Raw genomic sequence first — 18,152 nt, 5'->3', positions numbered from 1 at the left:
TGAAAAGAAATCCTTGAATTTTGGTGCCAGGGTCGAGTTTGTAAATAGTATTAATCAAGTTAATTCAAAGTCAATTATAATTTTCCTAGGACTTTGAATCATTGTTTTGGATTTTATCACTGTTAAAACTTCAGTTTACATTGAGGATTGCTTGTCAGGCAGTAAGCTGTATACTAATGGAATTGTTGTGTCATTTATATTAGCATGAATAGTGGGTTAATGGATGGGGTGTTGACTTAAAAGTCTCATCCATCATCCAAATGTCACTATTCTCAAGGGTTACGAGGGTATGGGTTGTGCTAAATATTAGTTTTCTTTTGAGAGGGTTTTCATTGTCATGAAAAAAGGCAGATAGTGTAAGAAACCCTTAGATCGGTGGGAAGGTAATCTCAGAATAGATGTGGGGTGTTTCTCATTTTTACCTCTGTACCATTCTCCTCAAATTGGGTATTGTAGGCATTCTACTAGCTACATGCATGGAAATGATTTAGGACACCTCCCTCAAAACTGAACCATATTGCTCATTGGAGGTGGATGCAAGCATTTTAATGTGTTGAACAGTCTCACACACTTTACTTCCCATTGCAGAAGCAAAGTGGTTATGCTTCGTGGCCCTTTCCATAGTATCATCCAGAATACCCGCTCTGCAATGGGATGAAAAATACTGCACACACCTCCAAATACTCCTGGGCTCAGTTAACCTCTCCTTACAATAAAAGTAGCCCCATACTTAAGCAGCCTATTTCCTCTCCAGGACTGTACATAGTTTGCTTGTTTGTTTGAAGCCATTTTTGGGTATGCTGTAGAAAAACAAGAGAAAAATATATATATTGTTTAAATGTTATGTTGAAAAAATGTGTTTAACTTTGTTTAATATGCACCTGCAAAGGAGAATAAGTGTTGTATAATTTGTTGATACACTGTTGTTTTTGGAAAATAAAATGTTTTAAATTCTTCTACAATTATGAGAAAAGTAAATTTGAAACTCTACACCTGATTTCTTTGTTGGCAGATCAGGTCCTGCTGTTGCTTTTTCTAATATCTTCCCATCTACCTACTTGGAGGTCCACCCGCTGTATTTAGATATTGGCTGGTCCATAGATGAAAGACCATCTGAGTCCCGCCGACTCCTCCAGGAATTCTCAAGTGGGTCGACAGCAGTATAGGCTGTAGTGAATGTCGGCAGTACACCAGCCCAGATTCCTTTCATCCCCTTTATGATGTGCCATTCTGCTGTGGCAACTGTGGCGGGAATCTCTCCTACTTCAAGTTGATGGAATCGAAGAACATGAGGTAAAAACGTACATTTTTTCCTGCCTCCAGCTTCCATTTCCATTGTGTACCCCATCATCCAGGTCCCTCCTTTGCTCCACCTGATGCCCAACAACTCTGTTGTCACGGAGATCTACAGTAAGCTACTTGTACTTTGCCTTACATGCACCTTTTTTCTTAGGTGTAATGCAGTAGTGTTCATTTTCTTACTCATCGAGGTAAAATTAACACACCTGTTTTGACACTTAAAAATAATATTGTTGATGTGGTGCTTGTGCGTGCTGTGCTCATAGTGCCTGTGGGTGTGCATTCAATAGTGTGTGTATGTTGCTTGTATGGCATTCAATATATGCCAAAAAGGGGCATATAATATTACCTATATGTACATCATGACACATTCATAACATATATGTGTAGTAAGATAATGGTGAGTAGCACTTACCTGTTTCCACAGCATCATAGCATCATGGCCTCACTCCTTCAGGACACCACTGCAAGGAGCCCCCAGCACAACAGGAACATCTAAATCTGCTCAGTGCAAACCCGCCGGCATGACAGGGTACTGTTACCCAGCAGAGAAGACCGCTGCCACTGTGGTCTCCTGTTTATTGCCGCAACATCTAAATATGGCGGTGAGACGGCAGGATGGTGATGGTACTGCCAAGATCTAAATCAGGACCATGGTTGCCTGTGAAGAGACAGTTTATAAATTACGATATGAATTGCTTTTTAATTATTTCTACTGAGAAAGATTTCATTCTTTTGTAATCTAGTTTCAGGCAGTCAGATTAATTTTCCTCTGGGTTTTTCTGTGGATGGATTGTTGGTTTAGTAGCTTTGTTGGGTGGTCTGCAAAATATTTTAAAATAAAAGAACTTTTGTGAATAGAAAAATTTGAAAACGTGCTGTATTTTATTGTGAGTAATATACCTGGTAGGAGAAAATAATTTTGCAAGGTTATTTAAAACATTGTATTGATGATGAAAAACATTTCAATTATCACTGTAAAAAACAAGACATATTTTATTCCTTATGCTTTATTGCCGGCAGAAAGAAAATTGTTAGATTTGGTTATTCTTAGTTTTTACATAATTTTTTTTGAGGCAAATAAAAGGACTGTAGAATAGAATTGTTTTTATTAATTTGTACTGGAACTTTACTTTACAGTATCTGTCCAACATCTGCCCTGAGGTAAGTACCCGGCGGAGTTAGATTAGTAATTTTGCCCCACCCACGGTCCAGCACCTTCCTTGAGGTAAGCACCCAGCGTAGTTATAACTGTAATGTTGCCCCCTGTCACTGTTGAGCGCCTTCCCTGAGGTAAGAACCCAGTAGAGTTAGAATAGTAACTTTGTCCCCTAGACGCTTTCCAGCACCTTCCCTGAGGTAAGTACCCGGCAGACTTAGAAGAATGAGGTAAAATATGGTTATTTCTCCTTGGTTTTCCCCTTTTCCCCTTTTTTGCAGCACACATAGAATTACTATTCTAAATCTGCCTGGTACTTACCTCGGGACAGTTGTTGGACAGAAACTTTTTCTCCATCAGCCACTGTCCAGCACCTTCCCTGAGGTAGGTACTCAACGGAGTTAGAATAGTAATTTTGCCTCCAGCCACTTTCCAGCACCTTCCCTGAGGTAAGTATCCGACAGAGTTAGAAGAGTGAGGTGAAATATGCTTATTTCTTCTTGTTTTCCCCCTTTCCCCCATTCTACAGCACGCATAGAAAGAAGAAAAGCCTCAGAGGATTACTTTTGCACAGAAAGATATTCCTCCCTGCACAAAAACAACCCTGCTTACAAAGCATGTACCCTCACACTACGTTGCAAAGGAGCCTGTGTGCCACTGCAGGCAGTGAGCAGGATTGCGCCATATAATCTTAAATACGATGCATTCCTGCCCTCTCACTTCATGCAGCACAGCAAGGTGGCTTGCTCTGTTGTGTTGTGTAAATATTTGATAAGTATTCTCCCAAATATAATGCAAATTACTTAACTGAACTTACTTGATTTCACCTAAAAAAATACAACCAATCCAAGAGTAGATGATGCAGCAGAGACTTCAGAACAAGAGTGAGTGATACTTTTCCTACAGTATTTAAATTGAACATGAACAGAACAAAGCTCAAGGAGGAGTCTTCGTGATAGGAAAAGTGAATTGATTCTGTTTGCAGAGTAGCCTCATTCTCTGAAACACTTCTTTAAAAAATAGATTTTGCACTAAACTGAATTTCACTCATTAATTGATGCCCAGTGACAAATGTTTGTGCGCACAATATACTTGCATTTGATAAGGCCTTCTTCTGTTGTTCCTATAATAAGTAATTTTACCTGACCCAAATATCATTACGTGACATGCTGTCACGCGCATGGAATAACACACCTAAAAATAAGTGAGATTAAACCGGGGTAAAAAATGTGCTCAGCATAGTAATAATACAATTTATGCATTCAAACTTTAGTCAGGTTCATGATTATAGAGCATGAATTTTGTACAGGTATGAGTCCCAGCAAACAATACACCAACTCAATGATGACAAATAAAATTTCAGCTGTGGTAAAAAGTACCATATGAACCTTTTACCATAGTCACAATAAATTAAAAAACTTATGAACCTGCCTGTGCAAATGTTAGCACTAAAATACATTATTCAGTGCAAAGTTATGTAAACGTTTGTTTATCGTTTTATTTATATCTTAGGTGAGAGAAAAGGTTTGAGGCATGTTCTTTAAAACAAATGAAAATTGTGATGTTTAAAATGTACATTGAATTTGTTATTTTCTCCTGTCATAATGCTCAGGAAATGTGGGAATGAAAAGTGAAAAAACAAACTTACACAACTCTTGTCCAAGCAATGACAATTTCACAAGCAGCATTAGGTCATCATCTCATCCGCAAAATCTTCCGACATCTAAGAACAAAGGGGCATATTATCAAGAAACGGCGTTAAAATTATCGCCGCTTTAGCGGCAGAAAACTGCTGCTAAAGCGGCGATAATGGGCTTGATAATATGCCCTTAAGAATTCCCATAGAAGCCCATGTTCTGGTGTCAACATGGGCTTCTATTGGAATTCTCTGTGGCATATTATCAAGCCTATTATCGCCGCGTTAGCTGCAGTTTTCTGCCGCTAAAGCGGCGATAATTTTAATGCCATGCTTGATAATATGCCCCAAAGTGATCCTCCCTTGCCACAAATATCTCTTTTGGTACCTTAGAATTCTGTAATACAGAACATGATAATGTAACTTTTTTCACAAGTTAGAAATGCTAAAGAATGCTTTATCACTTTACAAAAAAAAATCATTAGAACAGGGACAATTTAAAATTGACAAATTTTCCTCCAGCATCTCCCCTAAATGTCTACTAAGGTGAGATCCTGTGAATCTCATTACTCCTGAAAAGCCACCCAGGGTCGTTCAAAATTAAAAACCTAGAAACCCCTTCCCTGACCCAATTTCAGCTAAACTATTTACAGACAGTTTCTTTATCTTTGAACACATGTGAGTCAAACTGATTAACAGATATTTTTTTCAAGGTATCTTCCCATCACAACCTCCCATCATAACATTTCTAATCATGATCCAACCTTTATTTCGAATGTCTGACCACTTTCCAACATACCATGGCTAAGCAAAGAAATATAGAAAATAGTTGCAATTAAACTAAATATTGCCATAGCCGATGACCTAATAACCAATCTGGTTTCACACCTTGGTTTAACATTGAAACTGCAACAATGAAAGTACTAGATAATATGCGCCTTATACTTGAAAATCATGATGGCTCACGTGGAGTCATTCTATTAAATGTCTGATTGGCATTTGATATACCAGAGAAGGCGTCTTCAAATATTTGGGTGCTAGTGTTCTCCTGCTAAAACCCCAAGAATCCACATTTCTCTTGCTCTGAATCTCAAAAAAATGAGAGTCACTCCAACCTCCTTGACTCTTTAAAGCTGGAAAGATTTGTAGTTACCTTAGTATTGTTATCAAAATCCCTTGATTTCACACTCAAATTGGCTTTGAATGTTGTTCACCAAATTAACAAAATGATTAAAGCTACTACCTTTCATCCCCTTACACCAAAAACAATATGTCACCTTATTCCTCTCTTTTACTTCGAATAGATTTCCATTCCCTAGGCATTTCTAGACTTGATGTTTGTAATGCATTATTGTCAGGAGTTCATCAATAATTCTTAACCCATCTGAATCCAATATTGCATATGGTGGGTTGGTTAGTTTACTCTACAAGGACATTTTACAACATTAACTCTATTTTTCATGATCTGAATTCGCTGCCCATTTCAGCCTGAATCAAATCCAAAATCTGCTGCCTTTTGCACAAGGTTATCCATTTAAAATATTCTACTGTATCTTACTGATCCTCTCTCCATTTTGAAACTCTCAAGTTCAGAACTTTAACAGCACAATAGAAATCTCTCTCTGCTGTGGCCTTCGTTGCCTGGTAATCGCTGTGCCCTAAACTTAGAACCCTGATATCACTCTGCACCATCTGAAGTCAACTAAATTCCCACCTCTTCAAGCAATACCTTCTCTGATGTCTTACAGTGATTCTATGAACTGAACCATCAGTCATCCAATCATTATTGTTTGTTGCACTGTTTCTTGTTAAAATGTTCTACTCCCTACCTCATCTCAATGTAGTCCTCTTTTTCTTTTGGAATGAAAGTACCCTCACTCTGATGAGGTTCATGTGCATTACATAAATTCTACAATGAACGAAAAACAAATAAATAATGAATAACACTTTTGTTCAAGGACTGCTGAGGACAATATGGATTTCAATCAGTCCATGACAAATGAATTCATGTCAAATGATTTAATTTGTGTAATGTCCTTATTTTCTAGGTAATGTTCTGTCTCAATTTTATATAAGTGAAGGGATTAGATGCTCTCTGACAGTCTATTTTCCCTACAATAAAGAAAAAAGCACTTTTGCTCACAAAATCTTGACTGTGGCTAGAAGTCTGAAACTCCAACTGAGATAGGTCACATGTGTGCACTTTGATTTTTTAATAAGGTGGTCTGCAAGCCCTTGTTCTTGAAGGTTCTGAGAATCATAGAAACAGATGACTTACCATAACATTTGGGGCATTCCGACTCTTCTCAATAGAAAGGATGAAAATCTCTCTATGTCGTCATAAGCCACAAATAATACCTACCAAGTGAAAAGTTTTGGCAGCAGTTGTTAACAAATATATAACCATTGTCTAGTCATTTTTTTAATTACTTTAGACTGGCCACAACATTTGAAGATGGCTGATGGCCAGGTAACGGACTAATCTCAGGTTGTAATAGAGGGGCTCTCTTCTTTGAGGTGTTGGACTTTACCATACTAGAAAAGGCTAGAACTTAGCACAGAAATTCGGATTTATTTCTGTGAATTTCTTTCGATTAAACAAAAATTACTTCACTGCAAAGATGTATTATTTTGTTCAAGTTTATTATTTGAGGCACAGCAGTGAAAACCAGGAATAACATCTGCATATGTACGATGCAACTTTCCTAATGTGTGGTTTTGATCTGTTTTTGACATTGTGGTTCCTGTTTTACAGCCAGGAATGTTTTGTGCAGAAAAGGAGAGTTTCCCACACAAACAAAATCCTCTGAGGCTTTTTCCTCTATCTATGTGTGCTGCATAATAAAACACATGGAGAGAGGAAAAAACAAAGAAAAATAAACATATTTCACTTTGTTATGCCTTCTGTGGGAAGGCGTATCATGTTGACGTTAGTGTTAGTAACTCTGGGAATGTGCAAAAAACCATGGGTGAATGCATGGGAACGCCCACGATTCACCCATGGAAAAACTTCCCAGGGCAGAGTAACACATGGCAGAGACTTTGCCAACCCAGATTTACTGTGTGGCACAAAGCCACACATAGGGGATCTGCGTGACATAGTAAATCTCACTTAATTGCTTGCATTGCACTTGCTTCACTTTGCGTGACGCAAGGGTGATGCAAGCCCTTGATAAATCTGGCCCTAATATTTACTATGATTTGAACTAGATTTCTTTTTTGGTTCTCAATGGAGTGCCTGACATTGACTTAGTGAAAGGTTACCGCATGGTTGGTGGGAGTGCTCATTATAGCTGTGCTCTAGATATGATGCCGACCTACCCCATACTCCTATATATCCAAGCAGTACACTGAAATATGGAACTTCTTTTTCCTCCACAGTAAACCTGCATTATACTCAAGTATGAGCTCAGCTGTACCCTTTCTAAAGTGAGAAGTACTTGAATTATTGGATTTGTAAGTCTCTTAAAAATGTTATTTAAGCCCTTTTTCACATTTGCGCAAAAATATATTCTACAGACAATTATAGTGGTCGCTATTACATGCATTTCCTACTGTGCGCTCCAGACAAGATTTAATGAGCCATGCTCTCTTCTGCAAAATCTGCATCTTCAAACAGACTCCTTACTGTTTACACATTCTTATAAGAGCAGATAATAATGCTGCTCTAAATCACTCCTGCTGCATTATCACCCCTTCTACCTCAAGCAGTGATCACATGAGCTTTCTTTAATATGATAGTCTGAAACATTTAAAAGCATAAACAATAACCTGGTTCTGTCCATTACTTAAAAATAAATATTATTTTCACCAATGTCCTCCGGATGTGTTAGGTACAGAATGTGGCACCGCCAGTACCTTGAAGTTAGGCACAGAGGGGTTTATTTATGGGCCCTTGCATCACTTTTGCATCGCCAGTGGGTCACTTTTTGTGACGCACCAGCAGTGTAAAAGATGTGCCATGTTGCGTCATATTTACAAAGTGACGCATCTAGGTAGGTGCGTCACTTTGTAAACCCCTGCACCACATTATACCTGAGCCAGGTGTAATGTATGCAGGGGGGGCTTTCCGACGCACAAAAGGGTCGTAGAAGTGACGCAATGAAATCTATGAGATTTCACTGCGCCTCTTCTAGGACGCAAATGCATCAATATCTTACGCCTGCCTCATGGCAGGCGTATGACTGACGCAGGCACATTTCACATGGGACATGCCCATGTGTAATGACCCATTGCTGGAGTTGCGTCACTTTTGTGACACATTCCAGCAATGCGTCATTTTTGCGCCTACAGATGCGTCAGAAATAGTTACGTATCTGTAACTCCTTGCGACATGATGCGTCATACTGTAAATATGACGCATCATTGGTGGCGCAAGGAGGGCGCAATGAAAAGTGACGCATCGCTGTTTTCTCGCAGCACTGCGACACTTTTCATAAATGAGGGCCATAAAATTCATTGGTGCACGTGACTTCTTGGACGATACTTGTGCTCATACCTTTTATTTAATTTAAGCACCATGCTTATCCTACCAATAAAGGTTGGCCCGGACACAAGAGGATGTAGGGTAGGAAGCATCTTTAATTTATCATTTCTCTCTTTCAGTTAAAAGGACACACTGACACCTCAACAGGTGTCACATGTTTCCATCTGATAACTGTTTCTGAAAAGCGCGCTAATTGTGTGACTTTCTTGGTTGCAGGACAATCTTGTTCGCTGAATCCTAATCAAAATGTGTTTTCTGGGAGAAAATGTCCTCCTTATCACAGCTCTGCGGGGGCTTTTTTCAGCCATATGAGCAGCTGATCAGCATTCTGTCCTGCCACATTTTTTGAGACTCTGCACGAAATCCAATTAGTCATGTAATGAAATGTGAAGTTGTGTCCCCTTGTGTTGCTAGTTTTGCCAAAAGCAAGTAGATATGCAAGGCATGAATTTAAGCAAAGATTATATGCCCCATAATTGGTGTCATTTAGACCCCAGCAGTTTGTTGTACGTGGCATCTGCAGCAGTGGAGGAACTGTACAGCCTAAGACCTACCAGTCACGCCATATTTGGAAAGTTTTGCAACAGTTTTGTGGGTTTTTTTCTGCTGAAGTGTTGAAGTTTCTGAAGAGAAACCTGTGATGTAGCGGTAATGAAATTTTATTTGTAGGGGTTCATTATAATCACATGTGTAGAGCGCACCTGCATATAATCCTTTGTTGTATTAACGTGAAGTGTTACAATTTTGAACTGTAATATAATGAAGCGTGATGTGTTTAGGCCGATGACTGGCAATATAGGGAATTAGGTGGTAAAACGTAAATGTAACTAGCAGAAAATATTAAATTGAAGAGCTTGTGTTGTGATATTAACATCTATACATGTATTAAAATCATTATTAATTGGGTCATTTTATATGTAGGTATTAACAGCCTACCAGAGTGTTTTTTTGTCATTCAGGTCTCCAGCACAATGTTCGATTCCTGCTGCTCTGATGCTTCTTCTCCATAGATGCACTTCTTATCCTTTACATTTATATTTTTGGGACTATAGGAGGACAATTCATACCTTGAGTAGCACTTCCAGAGTTTGAATACGAGAGGGAGCAGGGTCCAGAGTCTCATCCTCTCTCAGAAAGGGTGGTTCACGTTTTCATTTCTTCTTGTCGAGGCCAGTAGTGAGAGCCCCAAAGAAATGCTCACATATCAGTAATGCTTTGAAGGATCCTGAACCTATTCCTGCCAGTTTCCAATATGGGCCCTCTCTCACCTTCTCAGCACTTCCCTTCACCCAGGGCAAAACTATCCCAGAAAGCTTTATTCTGTGGGACAGCACAGATGGAGATAGACCTCTGGCACTGAATGAAGCTATGTCATCCCAGCCTGGTTGACTAACCTATTGCAATGAGGAAACTAATCTTCCCAAAAGTGGAAAACCAAGTTAGTCCCGTTCTGATACAAGGTCACCTCTTAGGTTGCGGAAGACAACTTGGCTACGAGAATGTTAGCATCATAGGTCGGCACACACCATAACAGTGGTTTACTGTAAAAATGCTACACTGGGAGTTGAGTTCCAGACATTTCTTTGTGCTGGGAGCTATTGCCATCTGTTCTCTCACCTACCTCTGCATTTCTTGTTAGCTATGGGTGAATGTGCTTTTGTCTTTCTGCCAGAAATCTTTCACAGCACTGCTGCTTTGAATGTTCTTTTCTTCTCCTGATGGTTAACATTCATGCTTCTTTCTTGGGCTGGAGCAATCTAAGTACTGAATTTACACTAGAGAAAGCCAGGCAACCACTTTGGGGACTGTTAAAGCTTCAGATAGAGAAAAACTATAACAAATAAAATTTCATATAGGAATCAGATTTTTACTAAATATCATAATGCTGTGAAGATGATTTCTCTAGCCTTTTCTATGTAGACTTCAGAATATGTGCATTGTATTCCTAAAGCTGGCCCTGACAAGGTGAAGTAAGAAGCACACTTGATCACCATCACTGCAGAATCCTCTAGTTTCATATTTGGCTTCTGTAATATTAAAGCACTGGTGCACATGTAGCACCAGCGCTATCTTGAGAGGGTGTTCCCTATTTTGCATGTGGGCATGGCCTTCTATAATGAGGGAACCAGTTTTCCTCTGGCCCGCACCCTAGTACAGGAACAGGCGCAGAGGTAAACAGGTCCCTAGGAGTACTGTGAGTGCACCTGTTGAGGGCATACCTCTCGGTGAGTAAAAGAGGTCCTACGGACACCCCAGACATTCCCCTGCAGGTGGGTGCAGTCGATCACTGCATCCACCTACATGGTGATCTCTGTCCCTGGATGATGGCTGCATTGAACAAAATGGAGCACTGCTTTCAGTGTAGCACAAGTTCACTGCTGCCCTAGAAATAACACATTATTTGTAACAGGTCGCACTGTCCTTGTTTGGGCACCTATTTAAAGATTCACCATAGCGCAAACAGATGTTTGCACTGCCTATCTTACAGGCCATTATGTTTATGAATATGGCACATTTTCTGACATATTACTATGACTTTACTTAAGAGTTAGATAAACCAATAGGAATTGCCAATTTATTACCATTTTAACAGACACAGCAGTTAAGTGGTGAGGTATTTTGGAAAGCCTATAAGTGCCAGAGTATTCTAGTAAATTTAGTCACAAAAAAGTACCATGGTTATATAGTGTATATGGAAAGGCAAATTTCCCTACAGACAGAGAGTAAATATTCTGCAGCATTGTGGTTGGACATGTGTGAAATGAAGAAATATTTTTATGTGTCAAGTAGTGCATTATTGCAATCAAACATCGCTTTGGCGAGGAAAAAGACCTACTAGAAGCACATTCAACCTTTCTACATCATCTAAGTGGTTTAATGCCTTTTTTCTAGTTTGTAGTCTAGCTTTTTAGGAGACTTTGTTTCACTAAATGTATGGTTTTATCCCAGAAGTATTAGTTGTTTGTTGAGGTGATGTTAGGCAAAGGAATTAGACAATGTACGAGATAGGTTATGCCAAAGACTGTCATATGTCGTTGATAGAATGAGACATGTGTTGAAAAAATCTGTTTGGCTTGTCCACCGTTTTGTCTCACTGTTTACAGAATTCTGCAAAGGTAATAATATGATGTGAAAAATAGCACAGCCCCATGTTCTTCCTTTTTATTATGAAATTATTTTACTCTATCTCAAGTTTGTCGCTTTGACAGGGACTCAGGAAAGCCTCCATAGAGAATGCTCCCCTTGAGGCTATTGCCAGAAAAACTAAATATAATACTTCCAAAAAATAACAGTTCCCAATTATTGGTGCTAAAAATAAATATTCATAAAGGACCACATTTCAAAGTGTTTGTCCCCAAAATATAGTGATCCAAGGACAGTGTTGAAGAGGCGAAGGGTTTAAAGGTTATATGCTCAGTTCAGCTTCTAAAAGGAAAAGGGTAGAAGGGTTAAGGTTATGGATTTTGGGACTGTGATTTAGGATATAGCATTAAAGGTACATGTTTAAGGGACTTGGGTGCAAAGGCTAAGGTGTGGGATATAGGGTTATAGTTTTGAGGTCAAGCATAAAAATGTAAGGAAGTAGGTTAAAGGAACAGAGTATTGAGACACTGGGTCAGGAATTGAGGATTATGGATAGGGATTACAGTTAAGCATTTTGGGTTAAGGGTTGGTGTATATGGTTAAGTCCTTAAGGGTAGAGAGGTTAAGGGTTGGGGTAAAAGCCTATGGTATAGGGATTATGGGCAGAGGATTGGAGTTTTGAACTAAAGGTTTTTGACAAAGAGTTCAAGGTATAGTGTTAAGGGTACAGAGACTAATGTTTAGAGCAGTGGGGTATACATGCTATTGGTAAGGGCTTAATGGCAATGGGTATGGGTTTATGAGTATTAGGAATAGGTCATAGAGGTTACGGTTAGTGTGTTAGTGTGAGGGTTAAGGGGATTAAGGTGAGGGCTTGGGGTACTGGCTTAAGGGTTTAGGTATTAGATTTAGGGTATTTAGCATAAGAGTTAAGGGTATAGGGTTAATAAAATATGTTTAAATGTACTGAGGTTCACTTATACAGTTAATTATGGTTAAGTCAAAAAGGATAAGGGTGCAGGGTTAAGGATCTAGAATTAAGGATTAAGGCTTTGCTGTTTGAGGGGTTGGGGTAACGGGATAACCACAGTTGCATCACCTATTTAACGTGAATGTTGGAAATAGGGTTGGGGTGCACTTTAGATATTAAACAATTTGAAGTGTTGCCTTTCACGGTAACAGCACTTGATTCCTTTTAATTTCCTAGCAAAACATTTGAGCTAACAAAGTACGACCACACAAGAGACTTCTCCCTTCTGCCACTCTTTGACATATTTGAAAAGTCCTAAGAATAGCCAAAGTTGTTAGTGCGAGGAAGGTTCCAAATTTTAAATATGGAGAGTTATATAACCTGTGAAAAGTAGATTTCTATATCAGGGAACAATCTTCAGAAATCCACCTTCAGCAGGAGATTTTCCTGCTTACAACACAAACAGAGATTTAGCTGAAAATATTCTCTAACAAAGCTAGCTATTTTGTGTGGTACATTATGTCTGCAGATGAAGTAATGCTGCTTTCACAAGCTCTTCAGCTACATTGGGGTATAAGATTTAAGATTAGGGGTTAGGGGTTAAGGGTACAGGTTAAAGACATGGAATATAGAGTAAAGGATACTGGTTTTAGAATTAAGGTTTAAGGATTAGGGTTATTTGTATGGGGTAAGAGTTAAGGGTTTCAGGTTTGAGGTTTAGGCTTAAGGTCTTGTGTATATGGTTATGAGTAAAAGGGTTAAGAGTGTTGGTAAAGGAAGAGATGGTGTTGGGTTGGGGGTGTTAGGTGAACATGTTTTAGTTAAGGGTTTAGGGATTATTGTTTAGGGCATTGGATTATAGAGTATAGGTGTATTGGCTAAGGGTGTCAGCTCGAGGGATGTAGGCTAAATGGTGTAAAGTATAGGACACATAGGTTAGGTGTATGAGGTTAAGGGTTGGGGTTAAGTGAGTTGGATTAAGGATTTTAGGTATAGAGTTAAGCGGTTTTCCTGAGTAAAGTCTAAAAAAAAATATTCTTCAGCAGAACTGTTAGACTGGAGGGCGTTGGTGTGGTCTTTCCCAAAACCTTTTGCGTACTCCCTTCCTGGTTACTGAAATTCATTTGATTTGGCATTAGAGCTCTGTGAACCTCACCACTGCTAACCAGTGCTAAAGGGCTTGTTTTTTCTCCTTTTAACACGGTAAAATTGCTTACACCCAATTGGTACACTTAATTTACTCCTAAGTCCCTAGAGAAGTGGTAATACATGTACCCAGGGCCTCTAAATGAGCTGCTACCAGTGGGTCTGCATCACCTACTGTGCCACCTAATTAAGAAGCATGTCTCATGTCTGGCACTGCGAACTGCATGCAGTTTTAAACTAACAATTTGACCTGGAAAAATAAACCTTATGCCAGACCTAACCCTCCTTTTTTATTATACCCCTAAGGTAGGCCTTAAGCAGCCCATGAGAAGGTTGTAATGTATTTAAAAAGTTGGAGATGTACTTTTTAAGTTTTATATGTCCTGGTAGCGGTTGTGAAAACCAAAAAGCTCACAAATTTCTTTTTCACTATTGTGAGGCCTATCTCTGCCATAGGATAACATTAGGCTACCTTATTACATTTAATACGTGATAACATTGGATTGGCAGTAGGTGGAAACGTCATGTTTGGACTCAAATGTATTGTAATTTTAAATCCTCTTTAATGGTAAAGTGGGCATTTAGATTAAAATTTGAAAATGACACTTTTAGAAAGTTGATCATTTCCTTTCCTCAACTTCCTGGGGCCTCTAGGAGTTTACAGCATCCTATGCCTGTTAATTTCTCCCACATCAGGAATGCTCAATGGGGCCAGACAGTGAAAATTAGGACCTGGGTGTAGCTGGGAGAGGGTTATCCTGTCAGGATGTGAGAAAGCGGAGCTGTTCCTTACGCCACTTACATTTCAAAGGGGCTGCCTCCAGCACACTCACAAAGGATCTTGACACCCGCCTTCTGTTACCCTTTACTGCTTAGAGCCTCAGCAGTGGGAGAAAGGGGAAGGAAGGAACTTTACAGAATCAGATGTAGGGGTGGACTAGAAGTTTCTCCTACTTCAAAGGGTGGTACCAGGTATAAATATTAGATCTCCTGGGCCAATAATCAGTTCCTCTTGGACCTGCGGAGGACCCCAGAAGGACTACCTTGTACTTCAGAGAACTGCCCTGCTGCTTGAGGCCTGGATTGTACCTCAGAAGATTGCCCTAGTGCTACTAGAGAACTACCCTGCTGTGTGAAGCCTGCCTAATTCCCTCCTGTGATTGCCCTGATGCATGAGGCCTTCCTTGCTGCCTGATCCAAGGACTACCTGAGCAGGCCTCGAAAAATCATAAAAATATTACAAGACCTGCAGGTCTAGTAACTAAATAATCTACCCGACCTATTTGTAATGCTCTTGACCCATAAACTGGTTTCAAATGATGGGATCGTGGGCAAATCATTTATTTCATTGCGCCGCCATTTTATTCATTATCACATATGAGAGCACCTATAAATGTGCGAGTTCAGCATGTCTCCTGTACCAAAACCTCTTGTTTGATTTAATAGACTAAATTTTCTTTCCATATATAATACAAATCTAGCCACATATAGGATACACATGACCCCTGGGCTCTTAGTCCATTAACATTTAAAAAACTATCACTTTTAATAAATATATAACTACAGCACAAAGTGGTAGCACACTGTCATTTGTAACCTGCTGATTTTACATTGAAATGGCCACACACTTCCCCACTGACTTGCAGCTTTACTGATAAAACTATATAGTGTGCAAACAATAATGTTTGGAAATAGAGTTTCTGCAAATATGTTTCATTTGCACATCACCAAGTAAAGTGTTCTGGTTTGTTTTGCTCTTATTTAATTATTTTTTATCACACTTCTTAATTACAAAAAATGTGCTTTTGTAATTCCTGATATATTCTGAAATATTTGTAAAATTATTTTACAGGTTATTTATTTAAATATTATGTGTAAGAGAAAAATCACTGACATCTCCTGACAGCTCCAAGCAGCAATTAATTAAAAGGCAAACTGACATTTGATCTCTTTCCTTGAACAGACAGCAAATGTGTCAAGATAAAAACAAGATTTAACCTTTTCGGTGCTCATGACGGAACGGTTCCGTCATGAGCGTCGGTTGAGCTGTGCTCATGACGGAACCGTTCCGTCATGACCACGCCCGCGCAAGAAACGGTCAGCGCTGAGCGGGAATCGGCGCCGCATCGAAGAGGTTAATGGCATCTTTATTGTTTATTTACTTTCTGAATGAACACAACACCTGTTCCTTTCCAGCATGGGTTTACTGGCCAGATGGGACTAGTAGGTGCTAAAATAACTCAACCTGATAAAATTGTACTCACAATTGCAAGTGGGAGTAGATATTTAGAGCCTGCAGTGTGACTCCAATTGTCAGTTGAATGACTTGCTATTCTGATACAAGGACACAACAAGCTCTAGAGGCCTCCCTGTAACTGCTCAGCGTACCTGCAACTGGACCTGCCTGAACCCTGTTGGTATCTGATGGAATGAGTCCCTGATCCCCAAGAGGTGCCTTGCCAGGTTCTGGACCCTTGGCTGGCATCGGCATCAGTTAAGCTCCTCATGTAAAATCTTAAAATCCTACATTTTTTAACTCTGCATTACAGCCTTTGAGAATGTAACTTTTTCAGAAGGACTAACCTGGCCCATGTACCTAGCCTGCACTCCACCGGGGTCAACCAGAAACTGTGACTTTGCCCCACTGTAGTGCGACCAGAACCTAAAGTTAAGGCTTTCTGTTTCTTGGCACTGATTTTGCATAAACCTTTAAAACTGGACATGTCTGGTTCTTCTGATTGGATTTTTGTCATTTTGGTCTTATTGTATTTATTACATTTTACACTATTTTCTGAATTGGTGCAGGATATATCTTGTGTTGAATTTTCACTCTATTACTATTTGTGTGCTGCATAAATACTTAACACAGCACCTCTAAGTTAAGCCTGGCTGCATTTGTGCAGGCTACCAGAGGGTTAAGCACAGGTTACTTTGTAGTTCACCCTGAAAAGAACTGTGGTTGTTGCCTGGGAAGGGTTTTGACCCTGTCAATCAAAAAGCAAATTACTTACAAAAACTACAATTCCAATGGCGTATTTTGCCTGCACATGATGTTCTGTTGCATTCACAAGCTCTTCAACTGAAGGTTGAAAACTTCACACTCATTCCCCTTATCCCTTATGCATGGGGAGCAAATATAGGAACCTGTGTTGTTTGTTTATTGAATCTGTAAATATTATGAAGAGAGCACAGTGAAATTAAAATGACTTCATAAAATGATATCAATGTTTGACAGCAATTGAGGCTGCTTAGTGTTACAAATACAAACGCATTGAGAACTTGCACAGATTTGTTCTAGGTTTTTGTTAAGCAGCTGTTAGAATATGTACTTAGCTGGCAGAGACTATTGATTTAGACTATCTTATTTGTAGTAATTTTGCTAAATAGTTGGCGTTGTATGTCGATTGACTGGAGAATGCAGTAAGACTGCAAAGAACACTGGGGCATATTATCAAGCACGGCGTTAAAATTATCACCGCTTTAGCGGCAGAAAACTGCCGCTAAAGCGGCGATAATGGGCTTGATAATATGCCGCAGAGAATTCCAATAGAAGCCCATGTTGACACCAGAACATGGGCTTCTATTGGAATTCTCAAGGGCATATTATCAAGCCCACTATCGCCGCTTTAGCGTCAGTTTTCTGCCGCTAAAGCGGCGATAATTTTAACGCCGTTTCTTGATAATATGCCCCACTGTTCTTTGAGGAAAGGTTTAAGGCCCTGGGTTAGGGTGCAGGATTGGTACTAGTATAACCCCTTCTAAATTTTGAAAGTCTACGTACATATGTTAAACCTAATTTCTAGACTTGAAGATGGATGCTGATGTAGAAAAAGAGGACAACTTTGTTCTGATGTTTAGATGGTGAAATGATAAAATACCCATTGTAAAATTCGCTGGCTTTGATTTAGAATTTGGTAGAGGGATTATTCTATTACAAATGTGATGGATATCTCAGGGCATTATTAACAAAAAGTCACACAGTGCAGTGTAGTGCAGAAAGTCACCTTACAATGGGGTATAACCTGAGTATGGAGATGGTGGCTACTACTCTGACTACACTGCTTATCATATACCTCCGATGACTCGATGGAGTATGGTCCATCAGAGGTAGCAACATGTGTTCTCTCGCCCTATTTAGAGTGGGTGACCACATGGGAAGACTTCACTGTCCATACTCACCAGGTAAAGCCTGGCGGTATTGGGCAATGAAAATGACATCCACGCCATGGGAGAAATCTCCATTTTCAAGGGGGTCATTATTTATTTTTCCACAAGAAACTCCCACTTTGAGATTTTGTTTTTGAAAATAGCAATAAGTTTTAAAGTTTGGGGGCGGCTCCATCATATTGATGGAGCCGTCCGTCAAACTTTC

Source organism: Triturus cristatus, chromosome 3_1, assembly GCF_964204655.1.
Source record: "Triturus cristatus chromosome 3_1, aTriCri1.1, whole genome shotgun sequence".
Classification (NCBI taxonomy): Eukaryota; Metazoa; Chordata; class Amphibia; order Caudata; family Salamandridae; genus Triturus; species Triturus cristatus.
Note: the sequence above shows the minus strand (reverse complement) of the source record.